At 45.4% G+C, this 19,612-nt stretch overlaps 3 long non-coding RNA genes across 4 annotated transcripts in view; 2 read left to right on the forward strand and 1 right to left on the reverse strand.

Annotated features, from left to right (window-relative positions):
- The first annotated feature begins 2,283 nt into the window (after nt 1-2,283).
- On the forward strand, nt 2,284-6,361 carry LOC117003909. Its single transcript, XR_004419564.1, has 3 exons — nt 2,284-2,669; nt 4,589-4,731; nt 6,144-6,361. It is a non-coding gene; the product is annotated as an uncharacterized LOC117003909 (long non-coding RNA).
- A 6,123-nt stretch (nt 6,362-12,484) lies between these two features.
- Nucleotides 12,485-16,179, forward strand: LOC117003669. Its single transcript, XR_004419530.1, has 3 exons — nt 12,485-12,625; nt 14,164-14,329; nt 16,104-16,179. It is a non-coding gene; the product is annotated as an uncharacterized LOC117003669 (long non-coding RNA).
- Nucleotides 16,121-19,612, reverse strand: part of LOC117003668 — a 62,789-nt gene continuing 59,297 nt past the window's right edge. The window contains exon 3 of one of the 2 annotated variants that reach the window (XR_004419528.2): nt 16,121-16,309. This is a non-coding gene — a long non-coding RNA (uncharacterized LOC117003668). The remainder of the gene's footprint in view (nt 16,310-19,612) is intronic. The other variant, XR_004419529.2, reaches the window with a different exon arrangement.

A 19,612-nucleotide genomic window follows, 5' to 3' on the forward strand; every position in this document is an offset into this window, starting at 1 on the left:
TACACAGATGGATAATAAGCATCTTCTGTCCTTCTTCCCTTGGCTTTCAGTTTCAGAACCATCCAGCTGGAAATACTGCAGTAGTATCAGGCAACAACTAGAAAGGGGTTGTAATACCAGGTAAGCAATCCTGTCCTTTCCTCCTTAGTCATCAGTGAGTATTAATTTAATCATTATTAATGAAATCAGTTGAACATATACATATATGTAAGTAATTTTAACGGTGCTTTTAAAATTTCCAGTCCATTTTATATCCACAAAGGTGTTTTTTCTTGTTGTTCTTATGTGCTGAGGTGTACATCTGAAAGGGAGAACAGTTCCTTCTCTAATGGAAGTTTATGCAGATGTCTAGTGCCAGAAAGCACTACAAAATAACAGTATTAAAACTGTAATAGGTTTATAGCTATCATGGGGCTTTGTATGCTAGGAGTGCACTGTGTGAAGTGAAGTGTTTTTAATTTTCTTGTCCTGTACTGAGGTGGAGTTTTGCACTGGGTTTTCCCGTCCTGATAAGGACAATCAATCTGAGCTGTCAAAGTCTGGGTGAGTGCCAGCCTGACAAGATCTCTTGTTTGGGGAGAAAAGGCCTTTCATCCCATTTTATGGATTCTCTAGAGGTGGCCCTTGGGTGGAGCAGACTTTGCTCTTGCCCCTGGCCATGCTGGGCTCTTGTTCTTTGTTCCTAGTCGTCAGTAGAGGAATAATTTCTGTTCTGAGGGTCTGGAAATGACATTAAAAAGTTGGATTTTTTACTTTGTCTTTTGTAAGTAATAAGCTACAATGAAATAAGAGAGAATGGAAATCAAGTTTTATCGTGTGCCTTTCAGGCGATTTTTGTACTTGTCTCTTACATGTTTGAAGAAGGAAAATAATATTGACTAAGTATCTGCTTTTTACTTAAAGGCTCTTGAAAGTTAATCAACTTGTGCCCTCAACCATGTTAATTTTTTTGGTTCAGAGGGGCTTGGGAAAAATTCACCTGGCTTTTAAGAAAACGGCAGGGCTGGAAGCCAACTATGGTGAGCTTGCTTGCCTATGCCTTGATGGGATTAAGATGGGTGGTGCACTGTGGCTGGGATGGTTTGTTTTCTCTGTGTTTAATTGACCATTGCAGGTGTGAACAGCCATTAGCTAATGTGTTTATGTGTCTTTAGGCTACTGCTTGAGTGGTTGATAGTCTCTTAGTCTTGCATTTGTTACAGAAAAGCTTAAGGTAATTTGAGTGAGTTTGGGGAAGGCACAGATAAAAGGCAGAAAGGTGGGTTTTCTTGCTCTTATTAATATGGAACTATGACCTGAAGGCTTTGTGCAAAAGCATTAAAATGCATAGACTTTTAATGGAACTGCAAGAGAAACAAGTCCTAATCCATATTACCCCAGAACGCTATCACTGAAACTTTATTCTTGACAAATAAACAGGGATGTTAAAGGACCCTTTGGCCTCCAGACCTCTTCCAATGCTGTAGCCCACGTCTGGGCATATCAGAGCAGGACTAGGAAGGAGAAGGGTGACCTCTGGCTTTGGGACAGCTGAAGGGAGATTTGGCTGGCTTTGAGAAAAAAGCCTGGTGATTTCTGCTTTTCTGTCAATAATGTGGGTGAGGGCATCTCCCCGGCCTGAGTGTGAGCCATGACCCTTTATATTACCCCACTGAGATGCAAGGATGGCTGTTTGCATTCAGGTAGTTTGTAGCTGTTGATGTTACCAACATTAAGATTTTCCATGTATGTTAATACACATGCATTGGTGTGTGTAGCAGGATTAGATGGTTTTTGTTCGGAGGGCTTTTCTCTGTGAAAAGCCCACAGAAAAACACTCTACCCAGACAACCACAATTTTTCTCCATGAATTTTTAAAATCCCTTCAAGGAGCCTGTTTATCTAGTCTGGAATAAATTGCTCTGGATGGAAGGGGTCTTCCTGTCTGACCTCTGTCTTCTGCCTGAGCTGCTGGTCCCATCTTGTTTGGATGGGAGCCCAGCTGTGCTGGCAGCAGTGCCTCCCCTCTGCTCCAGAGGGGATGTGGCTGCCACCTTCATAAGCAGGCTGCAGTTATTTTGAGTTATAATTAATGAATCTTCTACAGGGCAGAATTGGTCTGCATTGCACTATATCCTAATTGCATTAAATGTAGTGAAAAATTGTGAAAGGATTATGTGATGGAATGGGAAGAAAAAAGAAAGTTTCAAAACACGCTTCAACTTTGAGCTCTGGTTTACTGCTTTGAGAAGGAAAGCCTCCGCTCTGCCTATCCACCCTGGTCTTCCCTGTTCCAGGTTTGTGGCTTTGTGTTTGGGTGATGTGTGTGGCAGCTGGACTGGTGCTTTTATTCTTGCTCGTTTACAGTGTGCAGTCCCCTTTCCCTCCCAGGGAAGCTGCTGTCCGGTTTGATCAAGCTTTGGTGCTGAGGTGTGTGTGTGCTCACTGCTCTCTTCTGGCTGAGATCCTTGCTTTCTAGTTTCTGGGACTAGCTTAGCAGTGGAGTGAGCTGAAGATCATGTTTGCCCAAAGCCCACTAGAACAATGGAGGGAGAGGAACAAGAAAGTATGGGAAAATACAGGAAATACAGGAAAATACAGGAAAACATTGAAGAAACTCCAGTGAAGCCGCTTAATGGCTGAGGAAAGGGCTGAGTAAAAGATGAAAGAAAATTACTTAAGAACACAAAGTAAGTGACCATGAAATGGGTGTTTGTGTGTGAATGTATTTAAGACTTGCTCTCTGCTTCTAGTATGTGGTTAATAAAAAACACCTTGAGAGGGTTTTTGTTCAGCTGTGATTATAACAACTTGCTATATAAGAGAGAATAATTTATTTTTGTTTCTTACCACTCAGCTCTCATTTAATTGGTAAGAAATGAGTTGAGTTCTCCCCCAGTTGTATCTGTTGTGCCTGAGATGGCAATTGGTGGGGATCTCCCTGTCTGTATCAGTGTTTGTCTTCAGCCATCAATTTTTTCACCAATTTTTTTTGTCAGTTTTTTTGCTTTGCTGAGGAGGGTGAGTTAGAGAGTGGGTGGGCAGGCATTTGGCAGCTAGCCATGGTCAACCTGCCACAGAGAAATACTTACAGTAATTTCACGAATACAAGCCGCAGCAATTTGATAAAAATTTTGGTGGAAACCCGGAAGTGCGGCCAATATTCCGGGGCAGCTAATACATGAACAATATTCTAAAAGCTGCCAACACGGAAGTGAGAGCCCGCGGCAGCCCCAAGCCAAGCTGGAGCCCGGCCAGCCCCGGCAGAGGTGGGAAAGCCTGGCAGAGGCGGGGCCAGCAGTGCGGGGGGCGGGAGGCAGAGCCTGAGCCAGCAGGGCGGGGCAGGGAGGGCGGCAGAGCCTGGGCCAGCATGGCGGGGCTGCCCGGCAGAAGCGGGGCTGGCAGTGCACGGGAGCCCGACTGCATAGGGGAGGATAGCAGAAGCAGGAAGCCCGGCGGTGCGGGGCTGCCTGGTGGCGGGGGAGCCCTTAGAAGCAGGCTGGCAGTGCACGGGAGCCAAACTGCATAGGAGAGGATAGCAGAAGCAGGAAGCCCGGCGGCGCGGGGCTGCCCGGCGGTGGGGAGAAGCCCCGTAGAAGCAGGGCTGGCAGTGCACAGGAGCCAAACTGCATAGGAGGGGATAGCAGAAGCAGGAAGCCCGGCGGTGCGAGGCTGCCCGGCGGCGGGGAAAAGCCCCGTAGAAGCAGGGCTGGCAGTGCACAGGAGCCAAACTGCATAGAGGGGATAGCAGAAGCAGGAAGCCCGGCGGTGCGAGGCTGCCCGGCGGCGGGGAAAGCCCCGTAGAAGCAGGGCTGCAGTGCACGGGAGCCCAGGAGAACCGGGCTAGCAGCGTGGGGGAGCCCGGCGGTGCGGCGGCCAGCAGTGCCGGCCAGGGCGAGCCAACATGGCAGCGGCGGTGCAGACGGGAGCGGGGAACCAGGGAGTCTGGCAGCAGCGGCGGCAGCAGCACCGCTCGCAGGGCAAGCAAACGCAGCAGCGGCAGTGCAGACGGGAGCAGGGAGCCTGGCGGCGGTGGCGGCGGCAACACCGCCCGGCCGGCCCAGCCAAGCCGTAGCGCCGAGCCGGGCCATCCACCCCTTTCGGCAACCATGAGCGGGCTGAGCCTGCCTGGCCCCGCCCCGAGCCAGTAAACCCCGCTATGCCGCGATCCTGTTACTAATTGGCCAATTTGTGAAAGCTGCACATGGATTCTCGCTACGAACGAAAGTGCGGCTAATATTCGGGGTGCGGCTTATCTATTGACAAAGACAGCAACATTGTCGAGGCACCGGAAGTGCGGCTTATACTCCGTGCAGCTTGTATTCGTGAAACTACTGTAAGTGATCTGTAGAACATACCTGTGGGGGGAGTTAGTAGTAGGCCTAGTATTGACCAGTGCTGGGCTCTCCAGCACAAGGAGCTGGCCTGAGGCACTGCTCTCCAGGTGTGTCAGGAGCAACACTGGAAATGTTCCACACAGCAGCTCACATTCACGCACTTAGATATTAAATTACTTCCCCTGAAGCAATGAATGGGTATTATTTATTAACGGGTACTTCCTTAAAAGACTTTCTTTTTCTCAATTTTTAAAATTTATTATTTGTACCAGGTGGTTTTGGGCCCGTGTTTTACTGCCTCTGAAAGAAGAGACCTGCAAGCAACAGGGAGCAGCAGAAGAGATGACAGCCCTGCCAAAATTCGTACCATATTGGTAAGGCCAGAGAAATGCACACAGATGCTGTTAACCATCAGGTTTGTATATTTGAATGTCCACAATTCCCTCACACGAGGGACAGCAACTGCTGCAAATCCAGAGCTTTAAGTTGGCATGTGTCTCTAGGCTGCATCTCCACTGAGTTTGGTGGGATTTTAACAGGTCTTGGGCATGTGAATGAGAACAGGGTGTGACCTGCACTTAAACAAACAAAGTTAAATATTCATAGTGGAAAGGATGATCTTGACTCAGCTCGGGACATTGCACGGGTCTGTTCCGTGACTGCTGTCGGGAAGATGCCGGCTTTAGGCGGCTGCCAGCTGACCCCAGGCGCTGTGAGCATCGCAGCCTTGGCCCAGTGCGCTGGCTCAGAGGTGGCTCGGTCCGCACGGCTGTTCCCGAGCCTGTCCCTTGGCTTTTGCTGTTCGTGGGAATCCCGCAGCGGGGCTTGGGGCTGGTGTGTTCAATGCACGGCTCCATCCTGTGGGACCCCACACTGTTTATGGCTTGCTGCAGTGGGAGGGTTTTGGGGGGATTTGTAAAGATCTCACTTGTGTGTGGCTGACGGGCAGCATCACTGCTGTGACACTGATGTTTCAGCCACCGCAGGACAGGGTTCAAATGTGAACCAAACCCTGCTTTTGTTTAAAAAAGGGAGGGAAAAAAAGCCAGCAATAGGTTGACATTATTGCACGATCCTTTCAAATGGCTTGACTGCTTCAGTGTTTAAAATATACTGTCCTTTTTGCAAGGTTGAAATTAGTAAAATAGATGTAAAATTTGAAGGCTGCCCCTCTGCTTTTGGCGCTAGTTTTCCATTAGTGGTGGTTGCTGCTATTCCATATTGCTGGTAGCTGGAAAACCTTTTCTTTTTTTATTTCCCTAAGAAGAAATCCTGTTTATTAAGTATTGGGAGAGAAATTTCTTTAAGCTAGAAGACAGGAGGATGAAATGTAGCTGTGTTCCCTGAGAAGGTGGGCAGGCCCTAGCACAGGGTGCCCAGAGCAGCTGTGGCTGCCCCTGAATCCCTGGAAGTGTCCGAGGCCAGGCTGGATGGGGCTTGGAGCAGCCTGGGATAGTGGAAAGTGTCCCTGCCCATGGCAGGGAGTGGAACTGGATGAATTTTAAGGTCACTTCCAACACAAACCAGTCTGGGATTCTGTAAAATTCTAGTTGTCTTAAAGAAACTTGTCAATAGAATCCTTATTTTGATAGGTGTTTATCTGGGTAGTTCTGGTTTTGAGACACTCTTAGGCCATCTTTAGGTAATCCCTATATTTGTTTGACAGACATAAACTAAGTCTCATGAGGTAGAAAGAGGGAGCAGGGGGATTTGTTTGTTTTTGTTGAATGTGTAAAATCCCTAGGAAAGGACGTGGGTCACAGCTGCTTTGCAGGAGGTGTCTGGAAGCACAGGGAGGTTTCACTAACATCATCTTGTGCTGGAAAGGGCTGCCTGCGTTTGAGGCAAAATGGCTTTCCGTGAAGGATACCGTGTCTGTCACAAGCTGGAGCCGCCCTTCAGCGTGGTGGTGCAAACTGGGAACAGAGAAGAATGCCTCATGTTTGAGTCTGGAGCTGTGGCTGTCCTCTGCAAGTCGATCTGTTTTGATAACTACTGTGTTAGAAAGGTGCCAGGCTTGTCACAGACGTTGTGTGAGCCATTTCTTTGTGGAATGTAAAGAAGCAACGCTTCTGGTTTTCTGCCTGCTGTTGGAGAGGCTTCTGATTTAAATGAGAAAAGAGACATTTTTCTTATCTTCATTGGCTGAGAGAGAATTTTATGCATTTTATTACATTTGTGCATCTATATTTTCATGTCCACTCAATTTTCTTATAAATGCTTGCGACATCATCTTGTTTCTTGGGTTCTGAACAAGCCTATTTCGAACACTTGAGAACTCATTGATGAGCTAATGCTCTGTGTTGCATTTCATAGCAATAGATTCTATATTCTTACGTTTTATCATCGTTTAGTTTTATATAATTTTGAGTCTTTTTTGGTAGTTTTTTGATTTCTAGCTTTATTTTGTCCCTGTATTTTTAACCTATCTCGAGACTCTGTATTGATTTGTCTTGTGATAAAGTGAGTAATAGTTGCAGCAAGGTGTCTTGTATTGCAAAGTAATTTTTGCATGTTTTAAGTGGAAAATGCATGAGAGATTTCCCTAAATTTTTACACCCTTCCCCTTTATTTTTTGGTGGAGGACACTAAACTGAGAAGTGCAGAAGAGAACCCTAAGGCCTATACATAGGGTTTTACAATGTGTACAATTATAAAATATGTTTGTGTTCTTTGGGAAGTCAAAGCACCTGGTTGTACAGCATTTCTGAGCTTGTTTTTAGCACTTTTATAGAAAACTTTCCTTCCAAGGAAGTAGTTTTCTCCGTAGCCAGCACTTGCTAGAGGCCTGGCAGTGACTGACTTGGCTGCTGCAGCTGTATCATGGTCCAGGTGAACAGTGGGAGCTTTTCTGCTATTTTTGAAATTCTTTCTTTTTCTGGTGCAGTTTCTTGTTACTCTGCATTTAAGTAATCTCCTTGACTTTGGTAGCAGTATCCATAAGGCTCTGTAGTGTGGATTGGGAATAACTGTCCAGTCGTAAAGGTAGCGACCAGGTTTGGTGCAAGTCATAAAATGTTCTGAAGGTTTGTGGAACAGGTTGTTTGAGCCTGTGCTTAGTAATTATGGGGCATGCCTGAGCTGCTTAAGGGCCAGCAGATGAAAAGTTATTTATTCCTGAAGGTTGTGCTCAGAAAGGGCAGTGAGTCACTTCTCATGCTAGGATACACTGCGGGCACCTGGATAAATGTCCTGCCCTAAAAGTTAAAACCCATGTTTAAGTTCTTGCCCACTTCCCTTCCTTGTTGTTGCCAAGCAGAGGAAGCCAGACCTGAAGGAAGCTTGAAAGCCTCTCTCCTCTTGGATTCTCTACTTAGTGATAGCTCATTTTAATCTGCAAAGCACCGTCCTTGGAATTCTAATTGATAGGTTACATCATAGCAAATGTTCGTACTCAGCTGGGAGTAGTCATTGAGTGTTGTTCCCAGTAACCTGAATCAGGAAACTGCTGCTTCTTTCTCTGTCTGCTACACGGGCATAGCTTTCCATTGAATATTTAGCAGTGGCATTTTTCTTAAATTCCCTCTATTTTATTCCCATGTAATTCCCTAAATTCTTTAGGGACTGATACTTTGCGATCTCCCAACCTTTAAGAAATCTTAAACTGACAGCAGAAAAAGCCCAGGAGTCCACTAGGTCAGGTTTGTTTCTTCTCTTTTTCTGTTTGCTGTTCCCACCTGGTATCTGTTCTTTTTAATGCATGTTTAAAGGAGTACAATTGTTGGTGCTCAGGGAGGGTTTGTGAGGTGCTACTTCTCCATCTCATGTCACAGAATCCAGCCAGAAGATTCCAGTCTGTAGCTGTACGAACTTACAGGTATTTGTACAAATCATACACAAAGCTAATGAAGTACTACTGTCCCTTGGGGAAGATGTCCCATGTTTATAAAATATGTGTGAATAGATAGAAAAATGGTCAGAACAAGTGTACATCGTGTATGCAAGTGTATACTAAATCCAGAACAGCATCACTTTAAACTGTCAAAAACTTCTGGGTTTTGATGACGGTGCTACCACTTTTTAGATGACAAAAACTGACAATACTGACCTCAAAACTTAGAGATTGTTCCAAATATTTTAATAAATAGTGGAGGTTAAGTGACATGTTTAGCCTTGTACCTGATCATAGTTCTTACCTGTATGTAGAGTGGATAGTAGATGCACAGCCTAGTGAAATACATTTTAGCATTATATCTCATTGATGTGGTTCAGTTCTGAAAGCCTCCGTGAACTGCACCTCCTGGAATATCAATGTGTAGAAATTTGGGGTTGAAATGGGCTGAGAGAAAGGAATGGAAGCTTCCTGATCCCTTCAGTGTCACTTCAAAGGAAGCGCATGTGTCATTTTGTTGAGGGCGGGATAACTGCGTTAACCTTCCTGCCCGTGCCCTGGTGAGGCACCACCAGCCGATCCAGAGGCTTCAGTTCAGCCTGGCCAGGAAATGCTGCAGAGCTGTGGTACTGGGTGATGTTCAGTGTGTGCCATGCCCTGTTCCAGGCAGCCAAGGCAGAGAGGAGCAAGGAAGAGCAGGGTCGAAGGGATAGTTCAGAGGTGGTGGTGGTTGTGGAACTGTTCAGTCAGAACGTGGGAGCAGCCAGGCCAGGCTTCTGCTGGAGGTGCTGGGTGTGAATGAAGTCATGTTGCTGTGACTGAAGCACCTGAGCGATACTTTGCTTTCCTTGGAGCATTTAACACCTCTTTGGTCAGCACGGTCCTGGTATTGGGTTAACTCCAGACACTGATTTGTTTAGAATTTAGTGGTTTAAAATTTAGGTGATACATTTGGATGATTCTGTGTCATCTTTCATACAGATTCAAGGATTTTGGGGGCAACCAGAACTGCAGGTAAGCAGGAGATAGATTGAATGATACAGATAATTCTCATTCCTGTCCTTTTAAACATCATCTACTGGCCTTTGGACTCTGATTCACAGTTGCCTGTGAGGATGAGGTGATGCTTTGGGAGCACGTTGGTGCTGCTGTGACTCACCAAGCCTGCTCCTCTCAAGTATAAAACTTGCTTTGCACACAACTTGAGCGTCCATTCTTTTTCCATGTCTTCTCTTTGAAGTTCTGACTTTTTCCTCTTTTAAATGGGTTGTCTAAGGGCATCCAAACAGACTGTTTTCTTCTGAATTGTTCTTGAGGAGAAGTCTTTTCAAGAAGTCAGTAAGAATCAAGAGTTACTGTAATAGAATTTCATCACCACTGTCTTGAAAGAGGGATTGATTCAGCACCTACTACTGTGATGCATTTTTTACAGGAAAAGTTAAGAAAAGGTTGTGCTTTACAGGGACTCTAGTTTCTTTAGTCATACCAGCATTTTTCAGTCTAACTGCTGAAACGTTGACATGCCTTTTACTCACAGCAAGACAATTTAATGTAACCTTGGTGTCACAGGTGGAATCTCATTGTGTCAGGATGTCAAGGGGTTTTGAGGCAAATGCAGCAGCTTTTGACAGGTAAAAATCATCTAAAGTTATTGCTAATGCACTGAAAACCTCTGATAACTTCTGTTGCATCACAGAGTTGGGATGCATTATTCCCAATGGGAGGCTTTGTCTGTGCAAATGTGGGATTCAGCAATGCTGGCAGCTCCCTTGGGATTGCTTATACCTTTCAACGCTTTGTTGGAAAGTGTGAATAACATTTGCATGGAATACTCTGCATCTTCTCAGTGTTGCAGGTGCTGCTGTTAATTTTCTGTGTACCAGAAGACGACTGTGGAATTTTTCTTCTGTTAACAGGTGCTTCCAAGCTCTTAAAAATTTATATGACAAACAAATGATTGTAAATTCACTTGGGGCAAAAGGAGAACATATGCTCAGCAAAGCTTTCCAGGTGAGTGTGGCAGTTCTTTCACTGTGCATATCCTTGGAGTTTGCTTGTTTGCTTTCACATAGCCTTTGTCAACCAAACCCCCAGCTATGCTGTGCTCTGGGAGCTAAAATTGGATTTATCGTAACAGCACTGCTTAAGATGCATGATGTGAAATGAATTGTTAAAAGCTCTCCATGTAATTCCTGTTTGATTCTGTTCAGATTGGTTACTGTACTGGAAAATTATAACAGCAGTGTAGACAACATTGAGGATTTTAAGTGATTTTCCTATTTCATGCTTAGTAGTGTCTTATTGAAAACCTAAGTCTTTTTTACACTCTAAAATTGATGAATGAATACATGATACTTTATTTAATGCTGCAAGGTTTCCTTTAAGGCTATTTCTTTTGTAATTAATGGATAAATCCTTTTATTTTAAAGTAGAGTTTATCAAATGTGAAGCTGCTTCATGATGAGCAGGAGATGTTTGTTCAGGAGATGTTAACTATTAAGTGGCTACTCTCATTAATTCCCACTGTTTGGTTTAAAAGAAAGAAAACCTCACATTGCAGTTGATAAATGCTGACCATTTGAGGAGTTCTGTCTGAAGCCAGAGAACGTGTCAGTAGCCATGTGTTATTTCCCCCTTCCTTTCCCCCTGTATTGTCGTGATTGAATGGCTTGGGCATTCACTGGGATATTTGCTGCATCCAGCCCTTGTGGTGGGAGACAGGAGCATTCCCAGACGTGCCTCGACACCCAGGGCTTTGCCAACAAACGTCCTGTGGGCACTTAGGGCTTCTTCAGGGAAGATCAGGGCAAGTTTTCCTCAAGCCACTCTCCACAGCAACCTAACTCGTTTGGGTGGGCTTTTTGTCAGTAGCAGCTGGCGAAATGTTTATTGAGTCCCTGTTGCTGAGCAGCATGTCAGTGACTCTTGGTGAAAAGGGGTGTGATATATGTTATAAAGTAATTTGTGTTTTGTGAAAGATAAATCATGTTTGTAGAAATAAAGATTTTAATAAAGGAACTTTAGGTACGCTGAGCCACAGGGAGGAGAAAAGATTGCTTCACTGGATTCCAGTGCTGCAGATGCTAACAAAGCCGCAATTAGCAAGTTAATAGAACCAGCCCCAGTGGAGGTAACTCGTTATGGGACAGTTCAGGAAACTCCCCGGCCATGAGGACTTGATAATCGCCCCCAATCAAGATAACCAGGGTCCTCAGGAAAACCTACATTTCAATACCCAGTTCCAGTAAACCAAAATCTGCACACATCAAAATTCATCACTGCACAGAAACTGATTTTGTCCAGTCCACGGTGGAGAAAGCAAACTACTTGAATATGGGAATCCACGGCAGAAACCAAGGGACTTTTGCCCCAGGCCAGAAGAAGTGTATAAAGACAGACTGCCCAGGAGGCATTTGTGAACATAGAGGTCAGATCAGTGTGTGTGTGTTCACCCAGCACCAAACCCGGGCTCCGTGCTGTCCTTTTTGATTGTGGCTATTGAGGACTGTTATAGATAATAACCGAATCAAGTCAAATTAAATAGCAAAACAGCAATTTTTATTTTTTGCGACCGAAAATACGGTCCTGGGAAGCCACAAGCGAAAATCCTGACAGCACCGGCCCGGGAAATCGGTGCTGGGTGTTACACATGCTGATCTGACCTCTATTGATCAGATCCCCCTGTGTTCACACCCTGCCATCTTGGAGAGGCCAACTTTATACAGTTTTTCTAGCCTGAGGCGAGAGTTTCCTTTGTTTCTGCTGCAGATTCTCATATTTAGATTAAATCTTTTTTCTGGTGCTGTCCTGGACAAAGGTCCGTCCTGCATGCTGATGAAGGCTGTGTCTGCTCCGTATTGATGTGTAATGAAGTGCTGTTCTTCTCGCTTATGGGAACCATCGGGAGGTGATTGTACTTGGCAGGTTTTTTATCGAATGATCTCTTCCTGTCTGTTGTGGAGATCACCTGGCTAGGTCTGTTGATATGCTAATTACGGCCATCGTCTCTTGGCCCCAGGTGCTTGTGTTTAAGAGGTTCTTTTTATTTTATTTCATACAACCTTCTTATATTATATAAACACGAATTATAACAACATATATTACAGGACCATGTTTTGGTCGCAAAAATAAAAATTGCTACTTGAATCTTTTTCATTCGGCTTGATTCGTTTATTACTATAACAGGGGTTTCACTGAAACAACCTTTTGCAAGTGGAAGTATTTGAACAGCAGAATAGGCTGTGGGTTGCTTTGGTGACCTCTGGGGTAGTAAGGGAAAAACCTTTGTGACAAGGCAAACCAAAATACAAATAAAATATTAATCAGTTCTGTATGTTTCCTCAGACTGAATTGTGGTGCTAGGATGTGTTTCAGCCCTCAGCAAGAAGATAAGAGAGAGAATGTTGCCTCTGCTGTGGTTTTAGTGTGTCCTGGGAGATGCTTAACAGCTGAAATATGAGTCACCTATTTCACTCTGGTAAGGTCTTGTCTCCTTCTGTGTAGGCTCTACAAATCTCTAAGGAAGGTCTCTGTGAGACAGTCAAGGGGCAAGAAATAATTTCAGCCCTTTGACCTCAGGATTTAGTGATAATGGTTGATAATCCCTTTTCTAGGGGGCAACCACATGGAATTAATGAGTGTTTTTCCATGTTCCTGTAGAACATGCTGAGGATTTCCCTCAGTGGTGGAATGCACCATTTTCTGTGAGCTGTGAATGTTTGTGTTGGGGGCAGTGTTTTTGACTGCACTGGGTCCCGACATTGGAGAGATTCCTTTCTCTCAAAGCAGGATTGAGATGCATGTTTCTGCTCTGTACTTATTCCTGATCCCTGGAACAAAGGCTGTACTTATCTCGGCAGGACAAGAGAAGCAGGGATAGAAGTAGGCAACATTCCTTCTCTTCTCCCTTCCCCAACCTTCCTCCTTTTAACTAATGCAGAGCAAAGTGCTGAGTGAGGTTCTCCCTGAGAAAGAGTTGCTGAGTGATCAGGGAATGAGCTCCAAAAAGCTTTAAAAGTGGCTTTTTAATTGTTTTTTATTGGGGGATTCAAATAATGCCATCACAAATCAAAATACAGCAGACTGGAAGCAAGACAAGGTTGTGGCATGTGGCAGCTCAAAGACTTGTGCTAATGACAGATACAGTTATAATGCTTGTGAGTTCATGGACCATCTCCTTTGGGAAATGTCAGGCTTTTTGCTTTGTATTTCAAATCACATGCAGAGATAGTAATACAAAAACAAGTCTTGAAAAAAGTTCTTCAGAACTTGCTGCAGTTTACGGTTAGGTCTCCAAGTAAAGGTGCTGCAACCATACTGATTTTGGTGGACAAGGAATGTAGTGAGAATGACAGAAATAAGGGATAAGTGTGTGTCCTTGGGTGAGGCATTAGCATTTTGTACTCCTAGCTGAGCAGGCAGTACGTGGATATTGCTTAAAGTGATCCTTTGGAGAGCTTGCTAGCAGGAGTTACTGGGCATCTCCCAAAGGAAGTGGAGCAGTTCTGAGTGCCTGAGGGCCTCGAACATCCCTTGAGCTGAGAGAGAGAGGCTGGTTTTTAAGTTTTATGGGCAAAATGGGGTGTTGGAATTGGCTTTAGTTACATCACAATTTCTTGATACTTTTAGTTAAATAAAACTCAAGAACTGTCTCAGTACTTTTAATTTTCTTTTTTGTTGTTGTTTAAACTAGGAGTTATTTCTCTCTGAGGTTCTTTGGAAGTGTGTTAGTTTAATTGTTTGAAAAGAAACCTTAATCTTGCACAACACTTTCAGCAAGCAAGCAAGGAGGATTGGGAGAAGCTGAAGCAGAAGGACTGATGTTATTTGCAGAAAATACTGAGCTGTGCTCAGCCTCCGTTGCTACCACATTTACAAATGGTCTGGTGGGGCAGGGAGGTCCCACTGCCAGTGCCCTGATTTACTGCCCTGGCTCAGATCTCCCTGTCCCCATTGAGGAGATGTGTTGAACAGGTTATTTCAGTTCTTTTCTCTCTGCTGTTGTCCCTGGCACAGGTCCCAGAGCGGCACTGTCAGGACCAACTGCTTGGACTGTCTGGATAGGACCAACAGTGTGCAGGCCTTCTTGGGCTTGGAGGTGGGAACCCCATGGAGCTCCTGCTGGGCACTGGGCTGGGAAAGTAGTGCCACCTTCCTGGGAAGGGCAGTGAACTTCTCGCAGGTGGGTTCTAGTGGGAGCTGGCCTTGTTCTGACTGCCAGAGGGAAGGCCTTCAGCACGTGTGAAAATGAAACCGTATGGGTGTTGTGAGGTCAAAGCTAGGAAAATCATTAGCCTTCTGTTTACTGAGTTTATTGTGTTAAATTGCTCCTCTCAAGAGGAATTCCTGTGAGAACTTCCTAGGCCTTGCTCATAGAACAGACATTTCTAATTCTGGAATATGTAGTGCTTGGCTACTGCATTAGCACAAGTTTTCTGTGGCAGAAGAGTATCTTTGTACACTCTTGATGTGTAGAGTACTTAGATGTCAAACTTAGCTTTGTAGCTCTGTTTTTTCCTTTCATACCCTTTTAAGAACTGTGTAAATACAACTTTTCTTTTTAAACCAGGTGTACCAGATGTTTCAGCTATGAGAATTAAATGATGATTTCAGCTAAAGTATGAGAGCTCAAAGCATACAACTAATTAATAAGAAGGGAAATGGTTAATCCTGAAGAACTGCTTACTTAATTTTAAATTCTATTAAATGAGATGTAGGAATTCTTACTCTATTTGTAGATACTTCAAATAACAAGTACTGAACTCTAGATGGCCCCATAAAATTACAAGAGCAAGCACCCAATTTCTAAAACTTGTATATTTCTTCTTAGTTTTGTTCTGCAAGTTTCCTTTTGTGTCTTTTGTTGATTCCTGCCCAACAACCTTCAGAATTTTGCCTTTGCCGTTTTGTGTCCGTTATTTGAGGCTCCTTCTTACTGTCAGGAACCCTAGGGTTTTCAAGATTTTTAAAAGGTCTTGAAAATAGCTTTTGTGTTTAGTTAGGTGAACTTTAAGATAAAAATAGTTCCACATTAGCTACCTAATTTTTTCCTCTATTACTACCTATCTTCAAAGGAAAATGAAGTGTTAGTGCTGAAGTGCATGTGTGATGCAGCCTTTCAAGCATGACCTGGTGAGCGTTTGCTCAGAACAGTTCATATAAACCCCAGGTTTGTGGGGTTTTATGCATATATGCTGAAAAACAGGATGTGCCTTTTAAGAAAACTATTTTCACTGGGGGTTTTTTCTTTATTTGCTTTTGGTTTGGTATGTTTGGGTTTTTGCTCATGCTGTCTTTACCTGTTACAGATGCTAATAAAACAGCAGGAGGTATTAGGATTAGCTGAGAAGCCTCAGTTAGTTGAATGAATTTGCACTTTATGTTATCCATGCATCAGCCACTGCTGCCTGATCACTTAATCTCTGATCATTCTCTGTGTGTGTGGAATGTGTCCCTTGGAGTAACAGGACTCGTCCCAGGCTTCTGTCTTGTTTGGGCACTGTGTGTGGGGTGTGGCATTTGGGTCTGTAAGGGACCCTTCAGAGATGTTTCCTCTGGAGAGGGAAAACTCTAATTGTTTTGTGGGCCCTTTCAGCTGACAGCTTTGGATTGCATATGCTGAGTTCCAAGTACTCATTGCTCAGTGGAAGAAGTTTACTTCAATAGCAGTTTACTCTTCCTTTTACAGGAAAAGGGAGATTTGATCTTTATTAATGAGAATGTGTGCTAGAATAGGAGGGAACTGAGGAGAAGGTACTTGAAATGGCACAATATTAGGGACCTGTAAGGTATCTGGTGATCACACTTGAGTCAGTGTGGGATGTGTGTCAGGAAAAAAGGCTCAGGACTGCAGGAGGTAGACAGAGCCCCTGTGGGGTGTTCCATGTTCTGTTGCATTGCTTATAAATTGCAGAAAAGAAGTAACTGAGGAGTGGAGATGTTCTCTTGCTGTACAGGCTGCTGCAGGAGCCCTCTGAGAAGATTGCCAAGTTCTTTCTCATGGATGGGGATGTGGAAGAGATCAGCAGTGATGTATGTATATCCTCACTTCTTTGAGTTCATGGAACTTTTTTCAATGCCCAGAGGTGGTAGTGCCTTTCTGTCTCCTCCTTGTTAGGTTGCTCAGTACATTTCATTTCATCTTCCCTTTTTCGAGTTGATTCTGCACAGAATAAATGAAGAGGCAGGAGATTAAACAGGCAAAGTCAAGATAAACAGACAGAAAATGAGGTGTCCCAGAGTCCAGGGCGATCTGCAAAACTGTGGTCTGGCTCATGAGGAAAACATACAGATATGCAGAGTGCAGGTAGAACCCTGTGATGGGAAGGCTGAAGGGATTGGGAGGGTTTAAAATCCTTTCCCTATCTTAAAGATCCAGCACTTAAAGCTTCCAGACTTAATACTGATTACACACAGAGCGAGGTGTTCAAACAATTTGGAGCCTGATGGAAACTTCTCTTTATTTTGTTTCCTGCTTGCTTTCTGAGCCATTGACTGGCTCAAATTGTACTTGCTGCTGTGTGTTCCCTTGGAAAGGATAAATACAGTACACATACAGTACTATTTCTGTTCTGTAGCATTAAGTCACATCAGTGCCATTTCCCAGGCACCACACATGACTTCTGTCTCCAGCCCCTACTCTGGCCCTAGCACGCCCATGTCACATCCTGGCATGGCTGGGGTTTCAGGCACAAGCAGTCCTCAGTTGCCTTTCTCAGCGCTGCCCGTCCCATCCCATGCTGAGGCACAAGACTCACTCAGCCCCCAGCATCAACAACCCAGGCCTCCAGTGATGCCAGCACAGGGATCCCACAGCCCCAGTGTCAGCCCTTGCAGCGTCTACCCTGCTTGCGGCTTCTTATCCCAGTCCCAGTGATTTCAGAGTCCCCCTTTTCCCCAGCCCCAGTGATTTCAGCTCTTGCTCAGCCCACAAGCTATATTCAACTGCCTGCTCTGCTCTATGCTGCCTTCGTTGGGGGGAAACGAAGGCAAGTGGCGACCTGGCTAGAGCGGGCCACGGCGAACACACACACACACACTTTTACAATCCCAGTCACCGGACAAATCACTCGCTACACTGATGCAGTCGACGGTGAAATGCGTTTATTTCTCAGCAAACACGGGCTTAAGTAACTTCGATACAGCTGTGATTGGCTAATGCCATGGAGAGGGCGGGGTCTAACTCCTCGTGCATAACGACGTCTTCTGAGCGAACTTTCTAGCTCACCACATTTCCCCCCTCCCATGACCGATTAAGCCTTCGCAGCTGCGCTAAACTGATGTTAGTAACAACTCGTGAAACATATTAGTAACAACACACAAACTATTTTAAACGTCTAAATGCAATCGCAACTTGGTTATAACTTATCCAGGCTAACAATGAAAAGGGAACCGAACATTAACATGGGTACAACAACTGCAACTAGTCCCACTAGGGTGAACACATGGGAGGTAAACAGGGCTGTTGGGTAAACAGGGAAATTGAACTGATTTCATTGTCGGAGCATTTGGCCGTGACGTTGGAACTTGTCTTCGAGTTCTTTGCTTGGCTGATGAAGCAGGTTTGGCAACGACAGGACACCGAAGCACGAAGATGGAACGCGAGGCTGATGAAATGGATCACGGCAATGAACCTGTCAAAAGAAACTCAGAGATCTCGTTAGTTTCATTGGTTTTGTTAGACAGCATGGGCTTTATGGATTTTAATGGGCACCATTTGATGACATCATCATTTTTTTTTTACTGCCCATTACAACTAGCTTCCATCGTTTCTTTAGTGCAGGAAGCTTCTGCTGTCTCCAGAGCAGTCACTGTTTCAGAGGTTAGCTCCACTTGCTGTGGTGTCATCACTCACATTCTTTCTGGTCTCTGGCACTGTCTTAGCAGTGCATCCTCCACAGTAACACCCAGTTCGGCTGCTTTCTGAATTTCTTTCTCTTCCTCTTCTCTTGCCTGCTCAATGCACTCTGTCAGAGCAGCAGATATCCATGATGGTGATCTCTCCTCAATGCTGCTCACCACCCTTTCTCCTTCCACAATGGTAACAGCAACTGCATGTACCAGCCCTTCAGATCCTTACTCCATCCTCAGGGTCTCCTCTAACTTTTCTGCTCTCTCTTCCTCTGAGGTTTGTTCTCTCATTGCTTCAGCATCTTTCACTCGTTGGGCTTCCATCTTTTCCTGTTCTGCTGCTTCACACTCCGATAAAGGAACAACAGCTGGAATATCAGAATGTTCTTTAGCTGTTTCTGCCATGTCTTCTCTTGCTTGTTACCTGCAGCTGAGCCCGTGCACCAGGGCGCTGGCAGAGGAATTCTCTCATGTGTGGGCACGCTCCTGCCTGGACTGCTGGATGGGGACCCGTGCCCCTCCAGGAGGAGTGCCCGCAGTCCTGGTGCGAGAAGAAGCTGATGGAGGGACTGCTGCGTGGATGGGAGCTAGATGTTCTTCTTCTGTGACTGGTGGGTTCGATGCCCAGATGCCTTGCGGCAAATCTCCTGTCTTTCTCCCCGCTTCTTTTCTCTGTGTTTTTTGGTTTTTTTTTTTTTTTTTTTTTTTTTTTTAACTTTTAAAAATAACAATGCCCACTTTATTTTGAACTTCCACGCTATTGGGGCGAACGATGAAGAAATTAATTCTTTTCTTTACGTTTCAGTAGTGCTACAGGTTTGGTTTCACCGCGAAGGGTGGGAAGCAGCAGCAGTTCGTGTTTACGGAGCTGCGGCACCAACCTGGGCCAGGGCTGTGGGGTGTGAGGCATCCCCCGTTCCTCCCGACGGGCTGGGAGCGGGGACTCTCCCTCCGCCACCTTCCCATCCTCTTCAGAGATGCCCTCCGCCGCCTGGAACAGCTCCTCGGCGAGGGCGGCAATGCGGGACGGCGCCTCTTCCCTCAGCAGCTCCCGCAGCAGCGCTTCCGCAGCCTCCACCCGCGGCCCCACCACGGCCCCTCATGTTCGTCACTGCCCGTGTGTGAGGCGCGAGAAAGCTGTTGGCTCCGCCCCTCGCCCTCAGGCTCGGCGCCATCTTGTGACGCGTAGAGCAGCGGGTTTTTTTTTTTTTTTTTTTTTTTTTTTTAAAAACTTCTTCAGGGCTCGCCTCTTTAAAGACGCCCCGAGGCTCGCATATTTTCTTGCAGTCTGGCGACCGATTAGTAGCTGGATTGGGGGTTGAGATAAGGGACTGGGGCCGCGAGTGGTTGTCAGTTTTCAACCCCGCACGATCACCAGACGCAGACTGAGTGGCGACCACCTCCACTTTCGGTGTGATTTCCAAACGGTCCCGGGCCACTCTCCAAGTTTCCTGTTTTAACCACGCTCCCTCCAGAGTCCTCACAGCTCCTCCCCAGCTCTCCAAACGTTTACCAGAGCTGGAGACAATCATGTTGTTAGCGCAGGCGTTAGTACACTCCCTCCAGCACCCTGAATGCATGGTGTCTGTGGTACGGTCTATCGCCCTCGATTTTA

This window comes from Catharus ustulatus, chromosome 16 (assembly GCF_009819885.2).
Source record: "Catharus ustulatus isolate bCatUst1 chromosome 16, bCatUst1.pri.v2, whole genome shotgun sequence".
Taxonomy (NCBI): domain Eukaryota; kingdom Metazoa; phylum Chordata; class Aves; order Passeriformes; family Turdidae; genus Catharus; species Catharus ustulatus.